General features: G+C 37.8%; 1 pseudogene; it reads right to left on the bottom strand.

Annotated features, from left to right (window-relative positions):
• Positions 1 to 2,304: 2,304 nt before the first annotated feature.
• On the bottom strand, positions 2,305 to 3,246 carry LOC106825161 (olfactory receptor 2AE1-like; annotated as a pseudogene).
• Between the last annotated feature and the right edge of the window lie 24,749 nt (positions 3,247 to 27,995).

A 27,995-nucleotide genomic window follows, 5' to 3' on the forward strand; every position in this document is an offset into this window, starting at 1 on the left:
TATATCAGAATAGATTAGGAAACACTTTATAATATTAAAGATAAAAGGAAAGAAAACATCAAAAATAGCTATATTCACTTCATTTTAACCATAAACTCTCAATAAAACGGGTATAGAGGTAAAGTACCTCAACATAATAAAGGCTATATATGATAAAACCACAGCCAACATCATACTCAAAGGTGAAAAACTGAAAGCCATCACTCTGAGAACAGGAACAAGACAAGAGTCCCCACTTTTATACAACATAGTACTGGAGGTACACATAGATGAATGGAACAGAATTGAAAGCCCCAAAATAAAACCATATAACTACAGACTGCCAATCTTTGACTAAGGGGCCAAGAACATACAATGGCGAAAGGAAATTCTCTTCAATAAATAATGTTTGGAAAATTGGACATCCACATGCAAATGAATGAAAGTAGACCATTATCTTACACCACACACAAAAGTTAACTCAAAATGGATTAAAGATTCAGTCTTAGAAGGATAGTTCCAAATAGCATGTCGACTAGGGCAAGGGAAACAAAAGAAAAATAAACAAGTGGGACTTCATCAGAAGACAGTTTCTGTAAGCAAAGGAAACCAGGAAGAAAATGAAAAGACAACTCACCAACTTGGAGAATACATTAGCAGATAATATATCTGACAAGGACTTAATCTCCAAAATATGTAAAGAACACATACAACTCAAGAACAAAATAATGAACCAACCCTATCAAGAAAATGAGAAGAGATATGAACAGACATTTTACCTAAGAGGATATACAGATGGCCAACAGGCACATGAAATGATGATCAACATCAGTAATTTTTAGGGAAATGCAAATTAAAATTTCAATGAGATATCACCTCACACCTGTCAGAATGCCTATTATTAAGAAGAGAAGAAATAACAAGTGTTACAGAGGATTTGGAGAAAAAAAGGAACTCTCATACACTGCTGGAGGGAAAGGAACTTGTGCGGCCACTATGAAAAAAAATATGAAGATTTCTCAAAAAATTAAAAATTGAAATACCAAATAATGCAGGTATTTCACTTCTGAGACTTATCCAAGGGACATGAAAATAAGAATTTGAAAAGATATATGCACCCCTATGTTCATTGCAGCAATAGCCAAGACTTGGAAGAAACCCAAATGCCCATCAATGGATGATTGGATAAAGAAGGTGTGCTATTCATATACAAAGAAATACTACTCAGCCATAAAAAAGAGAAAATAGTACCATTTGCAACAACATTGATTGACCTTGAGGATATAATGCTAAGCAAAATCATCATACACAAAAAGACAGATACTGTCTGACTTCACTCTTATGTGGTAGATAAAGAAACAAATAGACAAAAAGAACTGGTCGGTGGTTATCAAAGGGGAAGGGAAAGAGGTTGGACAAAAGGGTTAAAGGGGCAAATGTGTATGGTGATAGATGGCAACTAGACTTTTGTTGGTAAAGGCAATGCAGTTTATACAGAAGCTGAAATATAATGATGTACACCTGAAATTTACATACCGTTAAAACCAATATGACCTCAATAAAAAAAGATACAATTGATAGAGTGAAATGGCAAACTATTGGAGTGAGATAAAATATTTTTAAACCATATATCAAATAAGGAGTAATATTCATAATATATAAATATTGATTAAAATAATATGGTGCGGGGCTGGCCCCGTGGCCGAGTGGTTAAGTTCGCGCACTCTGCAGCAGGTGGCCCAGTGTTTCGTTAGTTCGAATCCTGGGCGCGGACATGGCACTGCTCATCAGACCACGCTGAGGCAGCGTCCCACATGCCACAACTAGAAGAATCCACAACGAAGAATACACAACTATGTACCAGGGGGCTTTGGGGAGAAAAAGGAAAAAATAAAATCTTTAAAAAAAAAAATAATAATAATATGGTGCAATATCTCTTCTCAGAGTGCTGCTTTAGACAAGGTAGTCAGGATCACATTTAGACAGGGCTACATTTATGAAGTGACCAAAAGGAAATGAGAGAATGCCTAGAAATTTCAAGACTTGATCGTGGACTTCTCAGTCTCCAGAACTGTGAGAAATAAATGCGTGTTGTTTAAGCCACCCAGTCTATGGTATTTTTGTAGTCGCAGCCTTAATGGACTAAGATAACACTCTATGGTGCTTAGATGCCTGAGACCAAGTTAGAATATTGGAATTATGTGTTGACCACTGCATTTATCTAGCAGTCATCATGGATCTGGACCCTTGAAAACTCTTAGGGATTTACCCAGATAAATTTAAGGAGCTAATCCCATTCCATTCTTATACTCAAGGCAACTGTAATTACTGTCTTTGAGTGATAATATCTCTCCCCAGCACTCTCCTCACAGCCTTAGCTACACCTTTATTCCAAAGAGTATAAATCAAAGGATTCAGTGTGGGAGTAATTGTGCTATAGAACACAGAACCAATTTTGTCTTACAATTGGGTGCGCTGAGACCTAGGCCTCATATATGAGAAGATGCAAGCACCAAATAAGAGGGAAACCACAGTGAGGTGAGAGCTACAGGTTCCAAAGACATTTATCTTACCCCCAGCTGAACGCATCTGAATGACACTGTGGAGGATGAAGACATAAGATGTAGAAATCAAGAAGATGGGGAGGAGAAGTAGGACACTGCTGATGAACACTACAGTCTCATAAACAGTAATATCTCCACATACCAACTTCACAATAGCTGGAAACTCACTGTAGAAGTGGTAGATTTTTCGAGGCTCACAGAAAGGCAAGTGCACCAAGAACACTGTGTGAATTAGCGATTCTATGGATGCTCGCAACCATGACATGACAGCCATCATCAGTCCCACCTTTCTGTTCATGAGAACACGGTAACGCAGTGGATGACAGATGGCAACATAGTGGTCATAGGACGTGAGAGATAGGAGAAGACACTCAGCACCACCCAAAGACAAATAGAAGAAGTGCTGGATGGCACAGCCCACAAAGGAGATTGACTTCTTGCCAAATAGATAGTTGGTAGCCATCTTGGGGATGGTTGTGAAGACAAACATCAGATCCATGACGAACAGATGGCTGAGCAGGAAGTACAAGGGTGTATGAAACCAGGAATCAGCACAGATGAGGAGAATAGTGAGAGTGTTGCCACTCACCGCAATCAGGAAGAGCACCATGATCAAGACAAAAAGTAAAAGGTGGAGGAAGGAGTCATCAAAGAGCCCTTCAAGGATGAAGTCTGCTAGAGAGGTCTGATTCCTCTGCTGCATCTCCCCTTTCTCAGTCACTGGGGAAACAGGAAGTGGAAATGAAGACCAATAGAAATACTGGGGTTCTGCATACCTGAAAATAAGACTTTTTGATCTACAAAGAATTTATTTTACTATTTCTAATTCTTCAATAGCTCAAATTATTGATATAACCTTTTAAAAACAGAGAACTTCAAATCTCTCTTCACAAATGATCACTCTGAAATTACAGAATATCTAGGTTCTTTTAAGTGCCAAACTTCAAAAAAAGAGTCTCTCCTCATTAAGGAAGAAATATATATACACGCTTATGTACGCATTATTTATAGACTAAATTTATACATATATATTACATATATCAAGTTTACATGTATGTAGTTTGTGCTTATTATATGAGTCCGAGTTTAATTAGAAAAGCTGAAGCACTAAGAGTTATATACGTACATACACACATACATGTAATGGATTGTACAGAAATTTGGAGTTACATAATAGTGAAAACTGATTAAGCAGTCTATCTAAGGTTGTCACTTTTGCATCTGATATGGGACCCTGACATCTATAGAGCAAGCAGTCAAAATGGATATAAAGTGTTTTAAGTCAGGAACAGCCTGGAACCTATGGCATAAGCTGGAACTCCATAAGTTAGACTGAAACCCGTGTCAGAATTGGTGGTATGGTTATCTTCCAGAAGCTGAGGTCCTTCTTCATGAGGCTAAACACACACACACACCCGACATGGAGGTCAGAGAAGCTAAAGGAGGATCCAAGAGAAGGTAGAGAAATTGCAGACCCAGCTGCTTCTTCACATCAATGGGGTGAATCAGCAGATCAACAACATCTATAAACTACAAAATGGCTGCTTCTCTTCTGCCTCTAAAGCTCCCTGAGAATCTCCCCTGTGGCCCACCTTAACCAGAAACACATAAACATGGGAACTCTGGGAAAAATATTTAATCTTAGCCAAGTTCGTACAATACAAAACCACCCAAATCCATCCTCTGTCAATTTGGTAAACCTACACATCTTCTTAAGCCACATTTATTCACCAAATAAACACAACAAAGTCATCCTTCTCCATAATATGATATACCTATTCTGCATACAACCAGAAATATTCCAAATATTCATATAAAACTAAAGAAGAAATATTCATTACTATATTAACAGAATGAGTCATCCTATCCAAGTGCTAACGCATTCTCTGGAAGTCAATTTGCACTCTTCCTCAGCCAGACCAGTTCAGGAAAATGGGCTTACAAACAAAGTGGTCATGGCAGCAAGGATGGAAGCTTTACATGGGTTCAGCAACATGGATTTTCCCTCACCAAGGCTGGTCTTACTGTAGCCATTGCTGGGTGCCCAATCTGCCAACAACTGAGACCAACACTGAGTCCCTGATATGGCATCATTCTTCATTTTAACAGCCAGCTACTTAGTGGTTTATTGATTACTTTGGAAAGCTTTCATCATGTATGGGATTGTGCTTTGTTCTTACTGGCATAGACACTTACTCTGGATATAGATTTACTTCCCTTGCCTGCAATGCTGCTGCTGAAACTAACACCTATGGACACGTATAATGCTTTACTCACCATAATGATATTCCAAGAAACATTGCTTCTGATGAAGGAATTGATTTCACAGAAAGTGAAGTGCAAGAATGGGCCCATGCTCATGCAATCCACCAGTCTTACCTTATTATTCATCACTCTGAAACAACTGGCTTAATGTAACAGTGGAAAGGGCTTTTGAAGACTCAGTTACAGCAACAGCTAGTTGGCAACACACTGCATGGGTGGGACAAAGTCCTCCAGGATATAGTAAGCACTCTTAGTCTGCATTTAATTTATGGTGTTGTTTCTTCCATCGCAAGGCTTCATGGCACCAGGAATCAAGAGGTGGAAATGAGGATGATACCCTCACTATAACAATTACAATTATGATCCACTAGGAAAATTTTTGCTACCTGTGTCAACACATTTAGACTCTGCTGGTTTAGAGGTCTTATTCCAAAGGGAGGAATTCTTCCAGTAGTTAACACAACAATGATTTTATCTACTGAGAGTTGAGACTGCCACTCTGCCACTTTGGGCTCCTCATATCACTGAATCAACAAGCAAAGGAGGTTACTATATACTGGCTGGTTTTACTGGCCATTACTAGCAAAGGGAAGTTGAGTGGCTCCTACACCATAGGGATAAGGAGCATGTCTGGAATGCAGGAGATGTTTTAGGGTGCCTCTCTGTATTCAAATATTCTCTGATGAAGGTCAGTGGAAAAAGACAACAACCCGAAACAGACAGGACTGCTAATGGCCAAGATCCTTAAGGAATGGAGGTTTGGGTCATCCCAACAAACAACAAACAATGACCAACTGCATATAAAGGAAACATGGAATGGGTAGTGAAAGAAGGTAGTTGTAAACACAAGACATGACCACATGAGCAGCTGCAGAAGCAAAGACTGTGATAGCTGTAGGCATTTGATTCTTATTTTGACATATATATTTTCATAAAGATATATACATAGTATATCTATCTAATCTATCTATCTATCTATATATACACAAAATATCCATATATAAAATATGTATTTATATACAAATCTATATATATAAATAAATAAATATTTTTCTCCTCCTTGGTCATTCCATTTTCAAACACAAAATATATTGATATGGTTAGCTTCATATCACAGCACTGAAGTTGTAGAGTGTAAAAGGGGGAGGATGAATCAGGGGTAAAAGTAGAATAAATTTCAGCTATAGGCAAAAAAGGGATGTTGTATCCTCTTATGGGAAAAGAGTTGGTGTGTTTTATATCCTTTTCTTGGGAAAAAGTTAAAAGTCTTTTGGTTGTACATGGACAGTTGTACCGTGTTATGTGAAGGGATAACTTGGTATTGTCTCTATTTGGAGATTAAATATAGTTTAAAGAGATGTTTATGGGAGCCAAGTTGGTACATAACAATACACCTTAGCTATGTAACTGAAAACAACAAGAGCTATGTCTTGGTAGATCTGCGAGCCTGCAAATTATTAATCAGGCTGATAAATCAGGATTATAACATTTAATCAGCCAAATTTCCCAGTTGGCCCTTTATGTAATTCTCAGATGAATACTGGTCAGAATGAGAGCTTGATCTCCATGGTGAAGCACAACTCAAAAAATAATAATCTAAATTGATCCCCAAAATATCCACTCTTTGTGTTTTCCTCCTAAACATCTCCCTAGGTCTTCATACATTCCACATCATCTACTTACTGTTTAAAGTGAAGACCTCAGAACTAATGTATTCTTCAAAGTATAATTCAACAAGTAAGAAAGAGGTAACATGTATTAACTCTCTCCATATTAATGCAGCATAGAATCATCTTTTTGGCTGTCTCCTCACATTGTTATTTCAAACTAAACTTCTTATAGACTAAGAGCCCAACATTCCCATGCTCCCCAAATCACTCCAATCTCAACAAGACATCCACACATTTCCATTTTATTTAAGTATTTATACATTTCCCTATCTCTTTTCTCAGTAATTTCCACCTTTGTCTGCAAATCTCCATAGTATTAGTTTTTCCATCATGTGATTCATGTCTCTTATCCTCCCCTAGGTACATTTCCTAATAATTTTCCAGTCTGATTTGTGGTGCACAAGTGACTTCTTTCCTCTACCTTCTCAGGTAGCTTTCCCCATAAACTTACCAAATATCACTCCCTGAATTACAGATGGAAAAATAAACTGACAATGCCAGAGGATGTCCTAGTTTCTAATAAAGGTTTCCTAGATACCTAAGCCCCAAAATCATCTTACCTGGAATTTCCTATGCAGAGACTTGTGGGCTGAACAAGCATAGAAGTTAAATGGAGAGGGCAAGATAAGTTCACACTGACTCACCTATTGGCTACTGATCATCCAAAGAAGTCTCTTCTGAGGTACTCATCAGAATTCCTTCTCTAACCTTGAAAATCTGCATTTACTGGTGGAATGGCACAGAGGATATTTTGCTACAGAGCCACCATGGTTTACACTAATTCTCTTGTCATAGACCATCATCAGGAGCAACAGTACATGTTATTCTGTAATGCACTTTCAATGTGTGCTCATATTCTTAACTGTATCAGTACATCAGATCAGATTAAGTAACTGAACTTCTTTAACATCTACTAACTAATTGGGCCTTTGAACCATGCACCTGTTTCCTTTGCCCCTAAACATGCATCCAAAGTACCATTCCATCCCAAAGTTGCAATGAGAGCTCAGGCAGTAAGAATTTCTACTAACATCACCTGATTAAGAAGCTACATTTTATATCAGCTTGACAATGAATGAGTCTAGAGTCAAAAGAAAGTCTCTTTTGGATTTTCTGCTATTTTGGATCACTCAAGGCACTCTCTTTTTAGCACAAACTTCACTTCATACTTAATAAAACAATAATTTTCCTCTAGCACTGGTGTTTTTAGAAGAAGCTTTTTCCTAACTGTGTGAATGTTCCTCAGAAGGAATCATAGGGGTTAGAATGAGGCAGACTTAGCAAGACACGAGCCAATCAGGAGGGGAGGGAAGCACCCTCCTTGAGAAATAAAACATCTTTCTAACCCAGAGGACATGTCATGTCAGGTTAGGCGTACTGAAGGCACTAAATATATGGCCTCAGGGATTCCAACCCAATGGACACATCCTGAATTTCTTCTGTAAGCCATTACTCAGGATGCCAATTAGACTTGCTGTTTGCATTGAGATAAATATTCCCAAAAGGCTTTCTTAGTGTTTGTTTTTAGGGATCAGGGGAATGAGATATTTCAAGGAGCATGGCTTTGAAGATAACATGGGAATATCTTCTCCAAGGGCCAATTAACTGTGAAGAGCAACAATTTTGAGAGTCCCTGTCTTGTTTTTCATCTTGGAATCCAGATCTCTCTAGCTCCTTTCTATCCATCCTTTTTGAGAAGACAGTCTGAGAAAGATCTGGTCTCTATTACCCACAGAACCATTTGAGGTTTTCCCTATGTGCCATATGATAAAAGATAAGTCGAGGAATGAAGACAGGAAATTACCATGAGCATTTCCCACCTTAGCTTTTGGTCATCTTTCAATTTCATAGACTACAGAATTATACCATGTGAAAAGATTTCAGATATAACAGTAAAAGAAAATGACATATCCATATATCTCCTTCTTATTTACTACCATCTCATTCCCATACTCTACTCTTCCTCTCCATTATAAGAATATTTTGAGCTATTCCTTGTTTCTCTATCTCAACTCAGATGCTAAAATGTCTTTCTTCACTGAGTCTATTTGCTGTTCTTTGAATAGATTCAATGTATCATCACTTCCTTCTAAACCTACTGTGAAATGATTTTACCTGGTGCTCTCCTTCTCAGCAGAATATAAATCTCTCTAGTTATGGAAGCTGTCACACTTATATAATTCATTAAGTTATTTGACAAATATTTGATGAGCATTTGCTGTGTCCCAAGTGCTGTACTGCATAGCATGTATGTACAGTGATTAACAAGAAAGTATGGAGAAAAGTGTCAAGATAATAGCATAAGCAGACTCTTAATTCAGCTTCTCTCATTTTCACAAGAAAGTTAGAACTACTTTTGGAACAATTAACCCTGAGAAAGAACTGAAAACTGGATAAAATGAACTACTGCAATGAGACAGTACTGACTGAGGTCAACGTGGCAGAAATTCATTTCTGGAGGAAAAAAAGCCACCTTCACAAGTTGTGGCACCTCATGGCCATCCAGGAGCAATCCCAAGGTATGAAGCCTTCACTGGAGGAGTGGGGAATCTGAGTAGGGGAGAGATACCACTGTAAGCAGCATTTGGATTCAGCATAACTGAGATAAGTGTCATAATAACTGTCTTTGATGGCTCCTAACAACAATAGGGAATAACCTCAGAAAAGCTATCAAACATAAGAGGGGAAAAGCTGGCTTTAAAAGGACCCATGCACAAATTCACCTGTTTCAGAAAGTAACCTAAAATCACCAGAAAGAAAGGTGCGTAGTCTTTGGCTGAAAAGAGATTCACCCGAGAGGCTCTGGATGTATCTCAGTGAGATATGAGACCTCTCCAATGTCACTCCAGATGTGAGACATTGGCAGTAGACTTTATCATGACTTAGTACAGGCGTACTCACACAGACACTGGCAGCTGCCATTGGAGTTCCTCCCTTGGCCTGTTAGCCCAGGGTCTGCTCCATCCACTAGAGCACCAATTTAATCCAGCTCAACCAGGGCAGGTAGCCTGCCCTAGGGACTGGGCCCACCTACTATCAAGCCCTTTGGCAACTTGTGGGCCCCAAAAGGTAGGGCACCTCTACCTTCTGCAGCCAGGTAAGCAGGTCCACCTATGTGGGGCAGAGCATGCATGAGGAGTGGATGGAGTGTAAGGTGTTGGCAGAGCATGTGGGCCCTATACAGTGGGGCCACTGGGTCCACTTCAGTGGGTCAAATTGCACGCCTGAGGCAGTACAGAATTGGTAGGGTATGTGGCCCTGTCAGTGCTGAGGTTTTTCAGCTGCAGCAGATTGTGCTTCTCAAACAGCCACATAGGGGATTGGCACCACCTTCCAAAGACATAAACAATTGGATCCTCCCATGTCTAGGACCAACTCCACCCGGCTGCAATCCTGAGAGAGCTGACAATAGCCTTGAAGTCCAGAAGCCTACAACAATTGTGAGCCCCTGAGCCTAGAAACTAGCTGTGCTGGGGCCTACTAACTTAACAGAACAGCAGCAACAAGAATGTGCTATTAAACCTTACAGCCAACAGTGCTGGGGCTCCCCATACCAGATAAAGTGACTGAAGTGTCCATACCAGGCATATGAAGCTGACCATTACCATGAGCCGCCAGGGGGGACAGCCTAGTATCCCTGGGCATGTGAAGCAAGAGCAACCCTTCCACAACAGGAAAACACCATAGTACACACAGGGGACATTCCTGGAAAATTTGGAACTGGTGATGAGAGGGAAGCACACAGATAGGCCTCATAAGGCACCTCTTACATAAGGCCACCTATCCAAGATCAGGAGATGTACCTGACCTACCTAATACATAGGTATAAACACAGAGAAACAAGCAAAGTGAGGAGACAAAGGAAGACCTTCTAAGCAAGGGAACAGAACAAAATCACAGGAAAAAAGAACTAAATGAAGCAGAACTAAAGAACCTATCTGACAAAGAGTTCAAATAAAAATTCATAAGGATGTTTACTGACCTTGGGAGAAGAATGGATAGACTCAGAACTTCAACAAATTGTAAAATATAAAAAAGAACCAATCAGAAAAGAAAAATGCAATACTGGAAATGGAAAATTCACTAGAGGACTCAAAAGCAGTGTAAATAATACAGAAGGTCAGTGAGCTCTACAAAAGACTAGAGAAAATCACCCAAGCCAAACAGATAAAAGAAAAGAGAATTAAAAAGAACAAAGACAGTCAGAGACCTCTGGGACAACATCGAGCACACTAACATGTGTATTATAGGTGTCCAAGAAGGAGAAGAGAGAGACAAAGGGGCAAAGAATCTATCTGAAGAAATGCTAGCTGAAAACTTTCCTAACTTAAGGTAGGAAACATACATTCAGGTACAGGAAGCATATAAAAGACTAAACAAGATAAACCCAAAGAGGCCCACACCCAGACACATTATAATTAAGTGTCAGGATTTAAAGATACAGAGAGAATCCTAAAAACCACAAGAAAAAGGCAACAAGTTACATACAAAGGAAACCCCATAGGGCTATCAGCTGACTTCCCAGCAGAAACCTGACAAGCTAGAAAGGAGTGGCATGATACATTTAATGTGCTGAAAAGAAAAATCTTGCAGCCAAGAAATACTCTACCCAGCAAAGTTATCATTCAGAATGGAAGGAGAGATAAAGAGTTTCCCATACAGGGAAAAACCAAAGGAGTTTACCACCAAGAAATCAGCCTTATAAGAAATGCTAAAAGAACTTTTTGAAGTGGGAAAGAGAAGACTATAAATAGGAATAACAAAATTATTTTTTAAAAAAACATGCAATAAAGTCACTGGTAAAGCCAAAAATACAGTAAAGGTAACAGATCAACCACCTATGAAACTAATATGAAGGTCAAAAGATAAAAGCACTAAAATGATCTATTTCCATGATAAGAGAGTTACAGATACACATGCACAAAAAAGGTTAGATATGACATGAAAAATCTAAAATGTGGGAGGAAGGTAGTAAATGAGTAGAGCTTTTAGGAAGAGGTCAAAATAAAGAGACCATCAATAATATGGATTGCAATATGTAGGTTATTATATATGAATCTCATGGTAATCACAAAACAGAAAGCTATAATAAATACACAAAAAATAAAGAGAGCAGCCCAAACATAATACTAAATAAAGCAATTAAACCACAGGGAAGACAGCAAGACAATAAGAAAGGAACAAAAAAGAACTACTAAAACACCCAGAAAGAAAGTAACAAAATGGCAATAAGTGCTACTTTTCAATAGCTACTTTAAATGTCAATAGACTAAATACTCCAATCTCAAGGCATAAGATGGCATTCAAGAGACTCATGTCAGACCTAAAGACACTCACAAACTGAAAGTGAAGGGATGGAAAAAGATGCTCCATGCAAATAGCAATGAAAAGAAAGCTGGGGTAGCAATACTTATATTTGACATAGCAGACTTTAAAAGAAAACCTATGGGGCTGGCCCTGTGGCCAAGTGGTTAAGTTCGCACACTCTGCTGCTGGCAGCCCAGTGTTTTGTTGGTTCGAATCCTAGGCGTGGACGTGGCAGTGTTTATCAAACCACGCTGAGGCAGCGTCCCACATGCCACAACTAGAAGGACCCACAACTAAAATATACAACTATGTACTGGGGGGCTTTGGGGAGAAAAAGGAAAAAATTAAAATCAAAAAAAGAAAACCTATAACAAGAGAAAAGAAGTGCACTACATAATGGTAAAGGAAACAATCTGACAAGAGGATACGACACTAGTAAATATCTATGCACTCAACATAGGACATCTAAATCTATAAAGCAATTGTTAACAGACATAAAAGGAGAAATAGACAGTAACACAAGAATAGTAGGGGACTTAAACACTCCACTTACACCAATGGATAGATCATCCAAACAGAAGTTCAACAAGGAAACATTGGCCTTAAATGACACATTAGACCTGATGGACTTAGTAGATATATACAGAACATTTCATCCAAAAACTGTAGAATACATTCTTTTCAAATGTACACCGAAAGTTTTCCGATACAAATCACATATTAGGCCACAAAACAAGTCTCAATAAGTTTAAGAAGATTGAAATAATACCAAGTATCTTTTCTGATCACAATGGAATGAAAGTAGAAATCAACTACAGGAAGAAAATCAGAAAAGCCACAAATATGCAGAGATTAAACAAAACGATACTGAAAAATGATTGGGTAAATGAAGAAATCAAAGGAGAAATGAAAAAATACCTGGAGACAAATGAAAATAAAGATACAACATGCCAAATCTTAGGGGATACAGCAAAAGTGGTTCTAAGAGGGAAATTTATAACAATACAGGCCTACCTTAACAAACAAGAAAAATCTCATATAAACAATCTAATAATGCACCTAAAGGAACTGGAAAAAGAAAAACAAAGCCCAAAATCAGCAAAAGGAAGGAAATAATAAAAAAATCAGAGCAGAAATAAATGAAAAAGAGACTTAAAAAAACAGCAAAGATCAATGAAGTGAAGAGCTGGTTGCTTGAAAAAATAAACAAAATCGATAAACCTTTGGCCAGACTTACCAAGAAAATAAGAGAGAAGGCAAAAATAAATAGAATCAGAAATGAAAGGGGAGAAATTACAACAGGCACCACAGAAATACAAAAGCGTATAAGAGAATACTGCAAGAAGCTACATGCCCACATATTGGATAGTCTGGAAGAAATGGATAAATTCTTAGAATCATACAACCTTCCAAATCTGAATCAAGAAGAAATAGAGAATTCAAATAGACCAATTACCAGCAAGGAAATCAAAACAGTAATCAAAAGCCTTCCCAAAAGTAGAATTCCAGGACCAGACAGCTTCCCTGGTGAATTCTACCCAACATACAAAGAAGACTTAATATCTATCCTTCTCAAACTCTTCCAAAAATTGAAGATGAGCCAAAGCTTTGTAACTCATTCTACAAAGCCAACATTACCCTGATACCAAAACCAGACAAGGACAACACAAAAAAGAAAATTCATAGGGCAATATCACTTGTGATCATCAATGCAAAATCCTCAACAAAATACTAGGCAATAGAATACAACAATACATTAAAAAGATCATACACCTGATCAAGTGGGATTTATTCCAGGGATGCAGGGGTGGTTCAACATCTGTAAATCAATCAATGTGATCCACCAGATTAACAGAATGAAGAATAAAAATCACATGATAATCTCTATAGATGTGGCTGAAGCATTTGACAAGATACAGTGTTCATTTATGATTTAAAAAATCTGAATAAAATGGGTATAGAAGGAAAGGACCTCAACATAACAAAGGCCATATATGACAAACCCACAGCTAATATCATCTTCAATAGAGAAAAGCTGAAAGTTACCCCTCTAAGAAAAGGATCCAGACGAGGATGCCCACTTTCACCACTCTTATTTAACATAGTTTTAGAAATCCTAGCCAGAGAAATCAGGCAAGAAAAAGAAAGAAAAGTGACCCAAATTGGAAAGGAAGAAGTAAAATTGTCACTATTTGCAGATGACATGATTCTATTCATAGAAGATTGAAAGGATTAACATAGCCAAAATGTCCATACTTCCTAAAGCAGTCTACAGATTCAATGCAATCCATGTCAAAGTTTCAACAACATTTTTCACGGAAATAGACCAAAGAATCCTAAAATTTGTATAGACCAACAAAAGACCCCAAATAGCCAAAGGAATCCTGAGAAAAAAAGCACAAAGCTGAAGGTATCACACTCTCTTGTTTCAAAATATACTACAAAGCTGTACTAACCAAAGCAACATGGTACTGGCACAAAAACAGACAAACAGAATAATGGAACAGAACTGAGATGTCAGAAATAAACTCACACATCTACTGATAACTGATTTTCAACAAGGGAGCCAAGAACCTACAACGGAGATAGGAAAGTCTCTTCAATAAATGCCGTTGGGAAAACTGAACAGCCACATGCAAAATAGTGTAAGCAGACCTTTATCTTACACCATACACAAATATTTACTCAAGATCGATTAAAGACTTGAATGTCAAATTTGAAACGATTAAACTTCTAGAAGAAAACATAGGCTGTGCACTCTTTGAAATTGGTCTTAGCTGCATATTTTCAAGTACCATGTCTGACCAAGCAAGGCAAACAATAAGAAAAACTAAACTAAACATCTCAAAATAAACTACATCAACCGTAAAAGCTTCTGCACAGCAAATGAAATCATCAACAAAATAAAAAGACAACTGAACAATTGGGAGAGTATATTAGCAAACCATATATCTGATAACAGGTTAATCTCTAAATATGTAAAGAACTCATACATCTTAACAACAAAATCCTTACAACCCAATTTAAAAATACGCAAAAGATCTGAAGAAACATTTCTCCGAAGAAGATATACAGATGATCAACAGGCACCTGAAAAGTTGTTCAACACCACTAACTATCAGGGAAATGAAATCAAAAGTACAATGAGATATCACCTCACTCCCATTAGAATGCCTATAATTAACAAGACAGGAAATAACAAGTGTTGGAGAGCATGTGGAGAAAAGTGAACACTCATACGTTGCTGGTGGGAGTGCAAACTGGTGCAGCCAGTATAGAAAACAGTATGCAGATTCCTCATAGAATTAAGAATAGGACTATCATAAAATCCAGCAGTTCCACTGCTGGGTACCTAGCCAAAAACCATGAAAACACAAATGTGGAAAGATACATGCACCCCTACATTCATGGCAGCATTATTTTCAATAACTAAGACTTGGAAGCAACCTAGGTGTGCACCAAGGGATGAATGGATAAAGAACATGTGGTATATCTACACTATGGAATACTACTCAGCCATTAAAAAACGATGAAATTCAGCCATTTGTGACAACATGGAAGGACCTTTAAGGTATTAGGCTAAGTGAAATAAGTCAGAGGGAGAAAGTCAAATATTTATGATCTCATTCATAAATAGAAGATAAAAACAACAACAAGAAATCACATAGACACAGAAATTGGGTTAGTGGTTACCAGAAGGGAACGGGGATGGAGAAGTGTGAAAGGGGTAATTACATACATATGTATGGTGATGGATTGTAATTAGTCTTTGGGTGACAAACATGATATAATCTACACAAGAATCAAAATGTAATGAGGTCCACCTGAAATTTATATAATATAAATCAATGTTACTACAATAAAAAAGAAAACAGGAAAGCATGATCCCTTCCATCATATGTGACTGACAAGTAAATCTGATAAATAAACAAATACACTATAACATACAGGGTTAAGAATTTATATTAATCAGATGGCATCATCATCATGGTGGTATAAGAGGATCTTTTTTTCTCTTCCCTTCAATGTACAGTGATTAAAACATCCATAACCCAGCAAAGGCTACATTGGCTGACACCATAAAGATCCACCCATTTGTATATATAAAGTGATTGAGTTGGAAGATACAGAGGAGTCTAAATGGGGAAAAACAGAGGCAGAGCCGTGGATCCAGGATACTCAGACAGCAGCTGAGCCAGCTACCCCCAGCCCCAGAGACCTCACTGAGCTGCAGCAGAGGTGTGTGTGTGTGACTCCAGTTAGCCAGCCACAGCAGCACTTGAAGCCAGTGGAAGTGGAGCAGCTATGGAGGTGCAGCCTTGTGATCACAAGCCCCTGTGATCCAGTGATCCTCTGCTCAGAGGCTGGTAGCAGTGGCAAAGGTGCACACAGGACTTCTACATCCCTACCACAGTGTGCGTGGGACCACAATTTAACAGGCAACAGCTTAGATAGCATCCTTTGTACCAGACTCCCTCCAAACTTTTTCCCACCACCAAAAACTACAGTGGAATTTCCCACCAGATGATCCAACATGGTTAAGGCCTTGGCCATCCCTATGCCTCAGTGACAAAGCCAGCCACCACAACAACACCAGAAACAGCAAAGCAATAGTGGTCCTCAGAAGCACAGGTGGAAACAAGAGTACAACTAGCACATGACAAATAGTAATGGCAAGCAATACATATATTGGAGTATATGCGGAAGCCATTTAGTGTAAACCTAATTCAGCCTGACTTTGTTTTTTCCAAAAGGGCCTGACATGGCCATTAAGCATGCATTGTATGTCTGCTTTAAACATTTCCTATGGCAAGAAAAATGGCCTTAAGATAAAGGTGCAACTTCCTCCCCACATTGGCATTTCCTTAAGCATAAGCATCTTTCCTCAGGCTAGGAACTGATTGCTGTGCTCACTTGTGACCATCCAGCTTGAGACAACAGATATGCCAGCTTGTTGTGTCCACTGAGATAGCAGACCTACCTGCTGTGTCCACCAATCACTGTGCTGACAGAGCAGTCTCATGACTATTGTAAAAGTGACATTTCAACCATAAGTGAAACATCTTCTTTGAGGGTATATAACTACTCTGTGCACCCCACTTCTTTGGTGCCCTTCCTTCCTTAGGGAAGGAATGCCCCTGGCCATGGTCCTCACATCTTGGCCCAGAATAAGCTCACCCAAATTTTCATTTATATATTGGTTATGGATTATTTTCGTTGACACATGTCAAATACAGGTGGTATAGGGTGGAACTTGCAGATACTCATATATACCCAGAGGCAGCTCAGGTTAAAAACAAACAAACAAACAACTATCTTTGTAGTGCCATCTACTGAAAAATAAAGTAAAAGCTTCTAATCTCTAGGCAGTTGAAATTTTGAATAAAAACAGCACTGTACTTAAATAAAAAATGTATTTGCTGCAGAAAACAATTCTCCAGAAAGCAAACGTAAGTCATGGAAAAGTGTGATCTAACTGATAAAGAACTAAAAATACCTGTCGTGAAGAAATTCAACAAGCTACAAGAAAACTCAGAAAGGCAGGTAAACGATCTTAGGAATAAAATCAGTGACCAGAGGCAATACTTTACCAAAGAGATTGAAACTTTAAATAAGAATCATACAGAAATTGTAGAGCTGAAGAACTCAAGAAATGACATGAAGTATGACTTAGAAAGCATCGGAACTAGAGTTGATTATATGGAAGAGAGAATTAGCTAGCTCAAAGAAGAAACCTAGAAATGGTGCAGGAAGAAAGAGAGAGAACTAAGACTTTTTAAAAACTAGAAATTCTATGAGAATTATTTGATTCCATTAGAAAAGGAAACATAAAGATAATGAGTATCTAAGAAAGAGAAGAAAATTTAAAGGGAACATATAGCTTATTTAAAGAAATAATTCCTGAGAACTTCCCAAATCTGAGCAAGGAACTGGATGTCCAAATCCATGAAGCTAAGAGAACGCCCAATAATCTCAACACAAAAAGACCTCCTCCAAGACACGTAACAATAAAACCACGAAAAATGAATGACAAAGAAAGATTATTAAATGATGCCAGGGAGAAAAAGAAAACAGCCTAGAAAGGAATACTCATTAGGCTGTCAGCAGATTTCTCAGCAGAGACCCTGCAGGCCAGTAAAGAGTGGAAAGAGCTACTCAAAATGTTGAAAGATAAAAACTTTCAGAAAAGAATAGTCTGTGCAGCAAAGTTAACTTTCACATAAGAAAGAGAAATAAATGCTTTCCCGGACAAATAAAAGCTAAGAGAGTTCACCACCACTAGATCTACCTAACAAGAAATGTTGAAAGGAACCCTCCTACCTGAAAAGAAAGGGCAAATGTATACAAAACTTTGAGCAAGGTGTTAGACACACAAAATTGCAAATTCCCATCACCATAGAATAATATACAATTAATAAACATAAATGTTGAAGAGAAAGAAATCACTAAAAAGAACTATAATTACACCACTTTGGTAGTAAAATCCTAAATCACATGGTATGCGCCTTTTCCTAAGGATGTTTATAGCTTCCATACAGGTTTCTTTCATCACACTTCCAGTATGTTTTAGCCTTTGTTTTTTCCACTGAAGAGATAAACAGGAACTCCCATCTTTTACTCAAAATAAATGTAGGATTTTATCTCTACAATGCATTGCACACTGAGCAAAGGACTTGGAGAGTTGCCTGATGTGGTTGTCTTGACTAGGCAAAGTGATCCCTAACTACACCTGTGTGAGAGAGAGCAAGTCTGTGGCAGTTATTTCAAGAACCACATGGGCAATTTCAGCTCAGATGGGGACACTGCCGGGACTCTACAAATACCCACAGGTAAGGTGTGATGAGGTGGGGATGAATGGAATCTTGCCTCCTTGGGTGCCACTCTTAGGTGCCTAAAAAAAGTGAAAGGGTATAACTGGGTTTCATCTCACGAGACAAAAATAGAATACAGAGTTTGTGTTTGTATGTGTTGTATATCATTTATTTGAGGCAGGGGTGGGTATGTTGGGTACCTATTTTAACAACAATACTTACGTTATGGAGAAAATCATCCTATAGATCAATGGTTTAAAATATTATTTGTTCGCATTCTTGCACATGTGAGCTGGGTGTCAGCTTGCTTGCTCTGCTTCAAGCAGTGGGTTTGACTGAGCTTACCTCCATGCTATGTCTTGAGATCAGGTTTTCTCCAGCTGTATTGGTTCTGAGGCTCAGACTAGAGTGGAAGCAGCTACTCAGCAGAAACTCTTTTCATGTCAATGGCGAAAGCTTACCAAGGCAAGAACAGTTCCTCAAACGTTTCAATCCCTTCCTTGCTCATTTCTGCTAGTATCCTGTTGGCAAAAGCAAATCATATGATGACCCCTAACATTAAGGGGTAGGGCAGTACTTCCCGCCTCTAATAGGAGGAGTTGAAAAGTTACATGGCAAAGAGCATATATATAAGGAGATAACAATTAAGGCTGTTAATTCAATCTACAACAATCTGTCCTTTAGAATCACAATTATGCATGCTCTCCTACACGCAAACTATGTTCACTCCACCCTTAGGATCCCCAGAAGTCTCATGGAATCACAGCACGAAGCTTAAAGACCAAGATCTCAGCATCCACACCAGTTTTGTATATAGTTTCTCTTGATATGACGATCTATGAATTAACAAAAGTTATTTGTGTCCCACCCACCCAGCATAGAAAGTTGGAACAGAAACAAGAAAACTGCAATAAACACTTCCATTCATATAGAGGAAGAGTGGGAAGCACAGAGCAGTCCCTGATTTATGCAATTCTGAAACCTCACTGAGCAAATGTTGCCAGGACTTAGAAATAGAGACTTTTTCTGGACTAGGCCTCAGTTTGGATCCTTAGAAGTAGATCTTTATTTCTTTGTCCACTATAGCACACAATTTTTTTTCTTTGCCGCTTGTGAAGAAGGCATTCCAGAGTGTGTCCTTAGGTTTTTCAGTAGTTCCTCATTTGTAGAAAACTGGGGATCTACAAGTCATGCTACGTTCCAAATAGTCTCAGTGTCTTTTATTACAGGCAGGCAGTGCTTTCTCCAAAAAAATTCTCTCAAAAAGTTTGTGAGGGGTCATGCCAGTGGTGCAGCAGTTAAGTTCGGACGTTCCACTTCCACGGCCAGGGGTTCCCCGGTTTGGATCCCAGATGCAGACACAGCACTGCTTGGCAAGCCATGCTGTGGTAGGCATCCCACATATAAACTAGAGGAAAATGGGCACGGATGTTAGGTCAGGGCCAGTCTTCCCCAGCAAAAAGAGGAAGATTGGTGACAGATGTTAGCTCAGGGCTAATCTTCCTCAAAAAAAAAAAAAAGTTTTTGAGTTTTCTGCGTATTAGATTCTAGTCAACTGCATATGTCAAAAGCCACACAGTTCTTTTTAAAACACACCCCACCTTCTATACTTAGTCACTGGTACTTAGGTACTGGTACTTAGATTGCTGTGGGATCATATCCTTAAACTTTCTGGAAGTCAATTTCTTCAACTGAAATGATCTGCTAACCACTTTATTTCTTCAGGGGTCTTAAAAGAATATAATGCCAAACAAACCACTTATTTGATCTTTACTCTGAGGCTATGTTTTACTGGCATTGACCTGAATTTGGTCTTGTTTATGAGGCTATATAATAATAGTTACACCTTTGATTCTGTGAGAAGTGGTTTAATTTTCCACCAGTGAAATTTCTGGGCTCCTTTTATTCCCTATAAACTCTACTTTTGCAAATAAGCCCGTTGTTTTCTTAACTCATCTCTTTCTTATCATATGCATTTGAGATCAAATTCTGCCTGGAAACCTATTTTTCCCAAGTCCATCAGTTTATTAGGTATATTTCCTATCTTCCTAATTACCACAGATGACAGTGTCATCATATTTTTCCCTCTCCATATTATGGGGCACCGTTTTCAGTCTCCTGTAATAGTCTTATAGCCATTTGACCAAACCCCTCTAACAGTTTTCTCACCACCCATGACTATTTTCCCAAAGTATTACCATAAACTATCTTTTTGTTACAACAGCAGCCCACTTCCAGATACCAATTTCTATATCCATTAGTAATTAGCATGATAATGCTATCAAAACATCTATATAAAACTTTGTAACTTGAAGCAACAATTATTTTCTCTCCTTTGTGTATCTGCAGGTTGGTTGGCAGTTCAGCTGATCTAGGCTGGGTTCAGCTGAGCGCAGGTACAATGGGGTTTTACTCCTTGCTGGTGGTTGTTCTCAGGTCTGCTGTACATGTGTAGCTTTCGAAGCTCATGCTGAAGGGGCAATAAATGCCTGGGAGAAACTTTCCTCACAGTAATGGTAGAAGTGCAGAATGTCAATCCCAACTAAGTAACCACATTTCAAGACTTTGCTTGTGTTATGTCCACTAACATCATTTGTAAATTCAAGTCACATGGTGAGTACAAATAAGGTCAAGGGACAGGGAAGTACATTCCACTTCTAGCAACAGTAACTGCCAGTTTACATAACAAAGGACAATAGGACAGTGAGAGGTGAAGAATTTGGGTCAATATTTCAATCTTTTGCAGAGGGTGAGAGAAAGGAGCAAATAGGGGAGGCTATAACTGGATAACATTTTGGGGATTTCTGAGTTCAGATAGTTCTCTGTTTTGCAGAGAACTTTCACAGGGAGGATGATGTATAAAAATGGAATGAACAGAGCTTATGTATGATTCCTTTCTACAGGTAACACGTTGAATAGCAACCAGGCGATCTGGCTTGATGCCCGTTACTTTAATTTGGATTAAATTAAATTAAATTTAATTTAATTTAAGTTGGATGGGCTCATGATGGTGCTTCTTTGCTTCCTCATGTTGCTTCCTCTGGTATCAAATGGGATCATGATTTTCTTTTCCCCTTTAGCTTATCTATGGCAATTTGATCCCATCCTGTGTGACAGAAGCCAGTTTCTATCTCTCTATCAGATGGCCCTCAGAAACACAGCACTAGCCCTTGGCATGGTCTTGTTGATGCTGCATTTTGATTGGATCTGGGTTGGGCTGGTTCTTTCAGAAGACAAGAAAGGTAGACAGTCTCTCTGGGACTTCTGAGGACAGATGGACAGTAGCAGCATCTGGGTGGCCTTTGTGGAAATGATTCCTGACACTGAGAGGGTGTATTTCTCATTGACCTGGCAATACTATTTAAGGATTAGATTCACCAGCAAATGTGGTTGTCATTTTTGGTGACTATTACTCACTCCTAGAACTGAGCTTTTCAAAGTGGAACCTTTTGGTGACAGGGAAATTCTGGATCACTACATCACAATGGGATTTTATTTTCAATGAAAGTTATTCCATGCTTGACACATTCTTAGGACTGTCATTTTTTCACAACCGCATAGTGAGATCCTTGGTTTCAAATAGTTTCTCCAGACAGTTGTCCCTTCTAAATACCCAGAAGACTTTTACCTTACTAAATTATGGTACCTGCATTTTGACTGATTGATTTCTGAACCTGACAGTGAGAAACTGGGGAACTGTCCACCAAATGCCTCTTTGGAGTCTCTCCACTTGCACAAGCTTGATATGACCATGGCTGGCGGGAGTTACTATGTACACAATGCTGCGTATATTGTGGCCCAAACCCTTCACAAACTTTAGCAGTCAGAAATGCAGTCAACGGGGGATGGAGAGAGGCTGAATGTTTACTCTGGGCAGTTAATGTTTCAAATCAAGTTGCTCCTCCTCTGATGATCTAGAAAATTTAGATCCAGTCCAAATACATAGTCAAATGTAATTTTTCAGAACTTCAATAGGAAATTGGGTTTTAGGTTCTTTCCTCAGAGATATAGTAGACTTTTTACCAGCTTCAGTGCCTCAGAAGGGGATCTAGTCTTAGATGCTTTCAATTTCAACTTGTTTTGGTAGAAATGATCACTAAGAAAAATGTGCCAATGGTGCTGACAGAATTTTAGAGGTTATTTACCAAAGTGAACTCTTGGAGTCACAAAGAGCCTCAGAGTCCCGCCAACCTCATCTTTTTTTTTTCATTATCGTTAGTATAGACTTCTTTCATGATGGTCTTAAACGATAGTAGAGAGAACACTAGTTCTTGAAGTGCCTTTGTCAGGTCTGGCACTGTAGTAGCTAACTTAAATATTTTATGTTATGCATATATATGCATGATACATGTCATATATATGTATATGTGTTTGATTTATCTTACATAATAATTTAGGCAACATTTTTATCTCCATTTTTCGAAACAGTAAAGTGAGGTTTTGAAAGGCTACCAGTGACAAATGAGAGAGTCTGAATTTGACTCTGTGGTCAATATTTTCTGAAATTTGTGCATAGATACTTTTGGTTCTCATGTTCTCAAGCATCACCTCAAGGAAGTGACTGATGAGGATGTGTGTCTGTTTGGTCTAAAACTATAGTGGCTAATTTACAAAATTTATTTCATAAAATATAAATATGTATATGTATAATATATATAATCATATGTATATTATGTGATATTTAAATATCATTTTAAATTTTAGTTTTTATCAAGTTTTTTTCATATGTATTACCTCATTTGATTTTTATGATACAAGTGACTACTTTTAAATTTGAAGTTCCAAAGGGATAAGGAAATTTTTCAAATTCATACAGCTAAAGGGTCCCTTCTGTCCAAATCCAGAATTCTTTCTAAAACCCAAATACATCTCTCCCCTCTCCATTCCTTTCTGAAGAGCATCCAGTTTAACAACAGTGCTTGGGACAAGGTATATTTGGATCAGAAAAGGATGTTTGTGAAAGAGTATGATAGTCTCAACTTTTAGAACTTTCCTGATGGACTTGGCGTTCAGGTAAAAGTAGGATAATTTGTCCCACAGGCTCCACATTGTCAAGATTTTTCCATATATGACAAGTTGTTGGGTTGGGCCACTGGGTTCAAAGAGTTTTGTCGAACAGTTTCATTCCTGGATGTTTATGACCTATACATTTTTAGAACAGAGCCCAGCCATGGGAATTTCCATGACCTGTTTCTGTTCAACAGGAGAAGCACATTCGCCCCTTCCAACTTGAGTAATTGTCTAGTTTCCCCTCTAACTTGAGTTGTTTTCCTTTCCTAATGCCTAATGGATATGAAAAAAATACATCTAACCAAGTATATGATTCTAAAATTTGGTATCATTAACATCATACAGTAGTTAAGAGCATCCAGTCTAATGAATGAATGGGAGGCCTGTTTTAAATGGAATTTGTTGATTATCCCTGAAACACTCTGGTTACACAAAACTAGGTCATATTTGCAGATTTTAACAAGATTTTCCTCTGACTTCTTCAGATTCCTCACTCTGTGTGCAGCAAGAGCTGTGGCCCTGGATCCAAGCAATCCCCAGTGAGGAAAGTCTGCCTGCTTCTTTGACTGTGCATTCTGCCCAGAGAAGGAGATTTCCAGTGACACAGGTACAGAGCTGCAGGGATTTTCCTCCTCATCTTTTCAGTCATATCTCTATTTGTCCCCAAAATGGGAAAGATCTAAAATAGGACTGAAATCTCAAAGTTGTTCTTTCATTTATTCCGTGATTTTGCTATTAAAGTTAATAATCTTCCCTATGAAAGGATATTCTTCTCTTCGAACTGGTTCATTCCTACTCAGATTCTGACTGTTAGCATCACCTTCTTAAGAAAATATTTTTAAGGATTGTCCCAGAGTGACCTATGTTTGTTTCTACCATGGAACTTAATACATGGAATTATGAGGATCTTGGTTTTATTGTATGCGTTTCTTTCAACCAAACCTTGATCACATTGAAGGGTGCATCTTATTCAGCTTCATTTCTCAAGTGCCCAGCAACATTAACGATACAAAGTAAGTGTTCAGAAATAATTTATGTGATTTAACAAATGAAAAAATATCCTGTATTACTGCTATGAGCCAGCCACTGTGCAACGTGCTACATTATACATGGCATATATTATACATACATATACAGGATACATTATAGTACCCCTGGTTGTTCTTTAATGCCTGTGCTCTGCTAGTTCAGTGGCAGGGAGCGAGGAAATGAACATGACGAGTGATCACAAGGAAAGTTATAGGAGTCACAATATAAGTGCTGTAAGTACAAAGACTTGGGGGAGCATCTAACGTTACTTTGGGATGTCAGAAAAATTCCCCCAAAAGATTCAATGCTTTATTTCAAGTTCTGAAAGATGAATAGAATTATATCAGCTGAATAGAAGAAGGAAGAATTCCTTTTCAGAAATAATTGAAACGGCACATTTCTTCCACTATTCAGGGACCTGGAAAAAAAAGTTCAGTGTGCCTGGAGAACAGCATGTCTAGGCTGGAGTGGTGGGACTCCATGACAAAAAGTGAAAATAGACTGATTCTGAAGACTTTTCAGACCATAGCTAATATCTTGAAATTGCCAAGAGGCATTCTAATTAAAATACGGAAAACAGAATACACCAGCCACCACTCAAATTTGTGGACAACATAGAATGTTCACTTTGTTCTTGTTCTTTAACGTTGTGCCAGAATTCTGAATATTGCAACAATTCATGAAACAGAAAGGGTGACATTTATGGAAATGGAAAACATAAGAGATTAAAATATTTTATTTTATACCAAAAATACTCCAAAAAGTCAACTGAAACAGTATAATTCCAAAAATTTGAAGTTAAAAATCTCTCGGGGCCGGCCCAGTGGTGTAGCAGTTAAGTGTGCATGTTCCACTTTGGCGGCCTAGGGTTTGCCGGTTCGGATCCCGGGTGCAGACAGGGCATGGCTTGGCACGCCATGCTGTGGTAGGCATCCTACATATAAAGCAGAGGAAGATGGACGTGGATGTTAGCTCAGGGCCAGTCTTCCTCAGCAAAAAGAGGAGGATTGACAGCGGTTAGCTCAGGGCTAATTCTCCTCAAAAAAACTGACTAAATAAAAATCTCTCATGTAGGAGATTCATATGCAAAAATATATTTTCCTTTTCTCAATAATAATCAAGTAGATAAAATGATAAAAAATATTCCATTTAGATAGTAACACTGTGTAATATAAGTCTTGGTAACTTTAAGGAGAAATGCATAGTGAGTACATAGCCACAGTACAAACTTATGGATACATAAAGTATATATCTCTTGGTTGAATGAAAGAATATACCTTTATTTCTTCACAACCTCTTGTGGGCTCACCCTTGGTTAATTGGTGAAAGCAGGAAGAGTAATAAAAGCAGTAAGTGGACTAGCTTGCTCAGTCCTGGCAAATTTACACAGAATACCTCAAGAGAAGACTTCCTCATTTGCCAGGTCCATGGATCTTGGAGTTTGCTTATAAACAGTGATGACAATGTGAAATAGAGAATGCTCATGGATAGGGTTTATTACTAGTGTAACTGACTAAGTTAGGTCTGCACCCAGGAGCTCTCAGGAACACAGAAGGCTCAAATTATCCTTTCAGTTAAACTCAAAGTCTTTCTTCTGTTATCCTTTCAGCAGAAACTCTTTGCAAACTTGGCTGCTGAATAGCTCACTTCGAATTAGTGTAGGCTCCATGTGCTTGTTTTTCTCTCATTAGAATGCTATTGCCATAAGTTGGGGTCTCGTTTACAGAGCATCTTGCAGTAGATCGCGCGCCCTGAAAAGGAGACTTTTAGTTTGCTTGATCAGATTTCTTGGCTTCTCACACATTTGGTGTCAAAAGTTTATAGACTGCTACAAAGTTCTGCCATTTTTCTCCCTCTGTATCCACAAATCTGAATCTAAAGTACAATTTCTTCTGAATTCACTAGTTAACTCCTCTTATTTCTGTCTAATATATTCAATGACCTTCCTTGTTTCTATATACTAGATTCCCCCTATTGTCCATATAACACACTTATTTTACAGAATAAGAATTACAATATTGTAAATGTCTTAATCTACTCAGAAATAATTAGTAGGCATAAAGAAATTATAAATAACAATGCAAGAACCATCATTTTTGAACCAAATTATTGTAAATAACATTTTTACAAAAAATAAATTCAAGGAAAATAATTATATAGGAGAGTAATTAGGGAAAAATTTCCATTTAAGATGTTATAGGTTATCATAAAGCTAAACTTTCTTCAACGTAGGTCTAGCTTTCATTTTAAAATAAAAAGAAAGCAAAAATTACCATTTTTTCCAATATTTCGTAAGAAGTCCAGTCTCCAAATATGTACCCCAAAAGCAGTAACTTTTCTATGTACAAGTAATAACCATATTAAATAAATATCAGAAAAATATTCCAATAATGAAGCAATGCATTTAAAATATTTAGTAATAAACTGCAAGAACTGTGCAAATCTGATATACAGAAAACTTCTATTATTTAATTATGAATATAAAACAATTTTTGAATAACCAAAGGGCTCGCATTATTTATTGACAGAAAATGTGAGAATTGAAAGATATCAAAAAGTACTAAGTTTATTTGTAAGTTGAATGCCTTTCATATTGAAATATTAATGAAAAAGTGGACATTTATGTAATATATAATCAAGTTTATATAGAGAATGATTTGCAGAAAATATTGGAAGAGAATTTAGGTATATGGGAGCCTTATATTCCCAGATATTAAAATGTATTTTTAAACTCTAACAATAAAAAACTGGGATAATACACAAAAACACATATTTACATATGGAACAGAACATGCAGCTGATAATTATGTTTAATAAATCAACAGGCAAATGGATTGGCAATATCAAACTATTGGATAGTATTTGTTAGATGCTAGACACAGTTCCAAGTGCTTTTCACACAATAAATCATTTAACAATAATCCTGTAAAGCAGATATGAATAGCATCCCCATTTAAAGATGAGGAAATGATGGAACAGAAGCTTACTCAAGGTCACTCTGCTGGTAGCTGTGTAATCAAATTAAGATTTGATAATCTTGCTCCACTCTCCATGCATTTAACCAATACAGTATACTGCTTCCTTGACTAATTAATTAAACGTTTCTATCTTCTCAGACCAAATTTCAACCTCAATATCAACCACGTTTTTCTATTTTCTCTTTCACAGATCAATTTTAATGTTTTTCAGATATTAAAAATACCCAGGAAAAAATGGAAGAAAACCAAGATCAATGTTGGTCAGATGTCCAAATATCATTAGGATAAGGAGTCCTTAAGCAGTTAGTAGAAACAAAAACTAAAAGACAATAGATTTTCCTGAAGCTTCTCTTCCCCAGAATAAACATAAACCTTAGTGCT

This window comes from Equus asinus, chromosome 14, assembly GCF_041296235.1.
Source record: "Equus asinus isolate D_3611 breed Donkey chromosome 14, EquAss-T2T_v2, whole genome shotgun sequence".
NCBI classification, from domain to species: domain Eukaryota; kingdom Metazoa; phylum Chordata; class Mammalia; order Perissodactyla; family Equidae; genus Equus; species Equus asinus.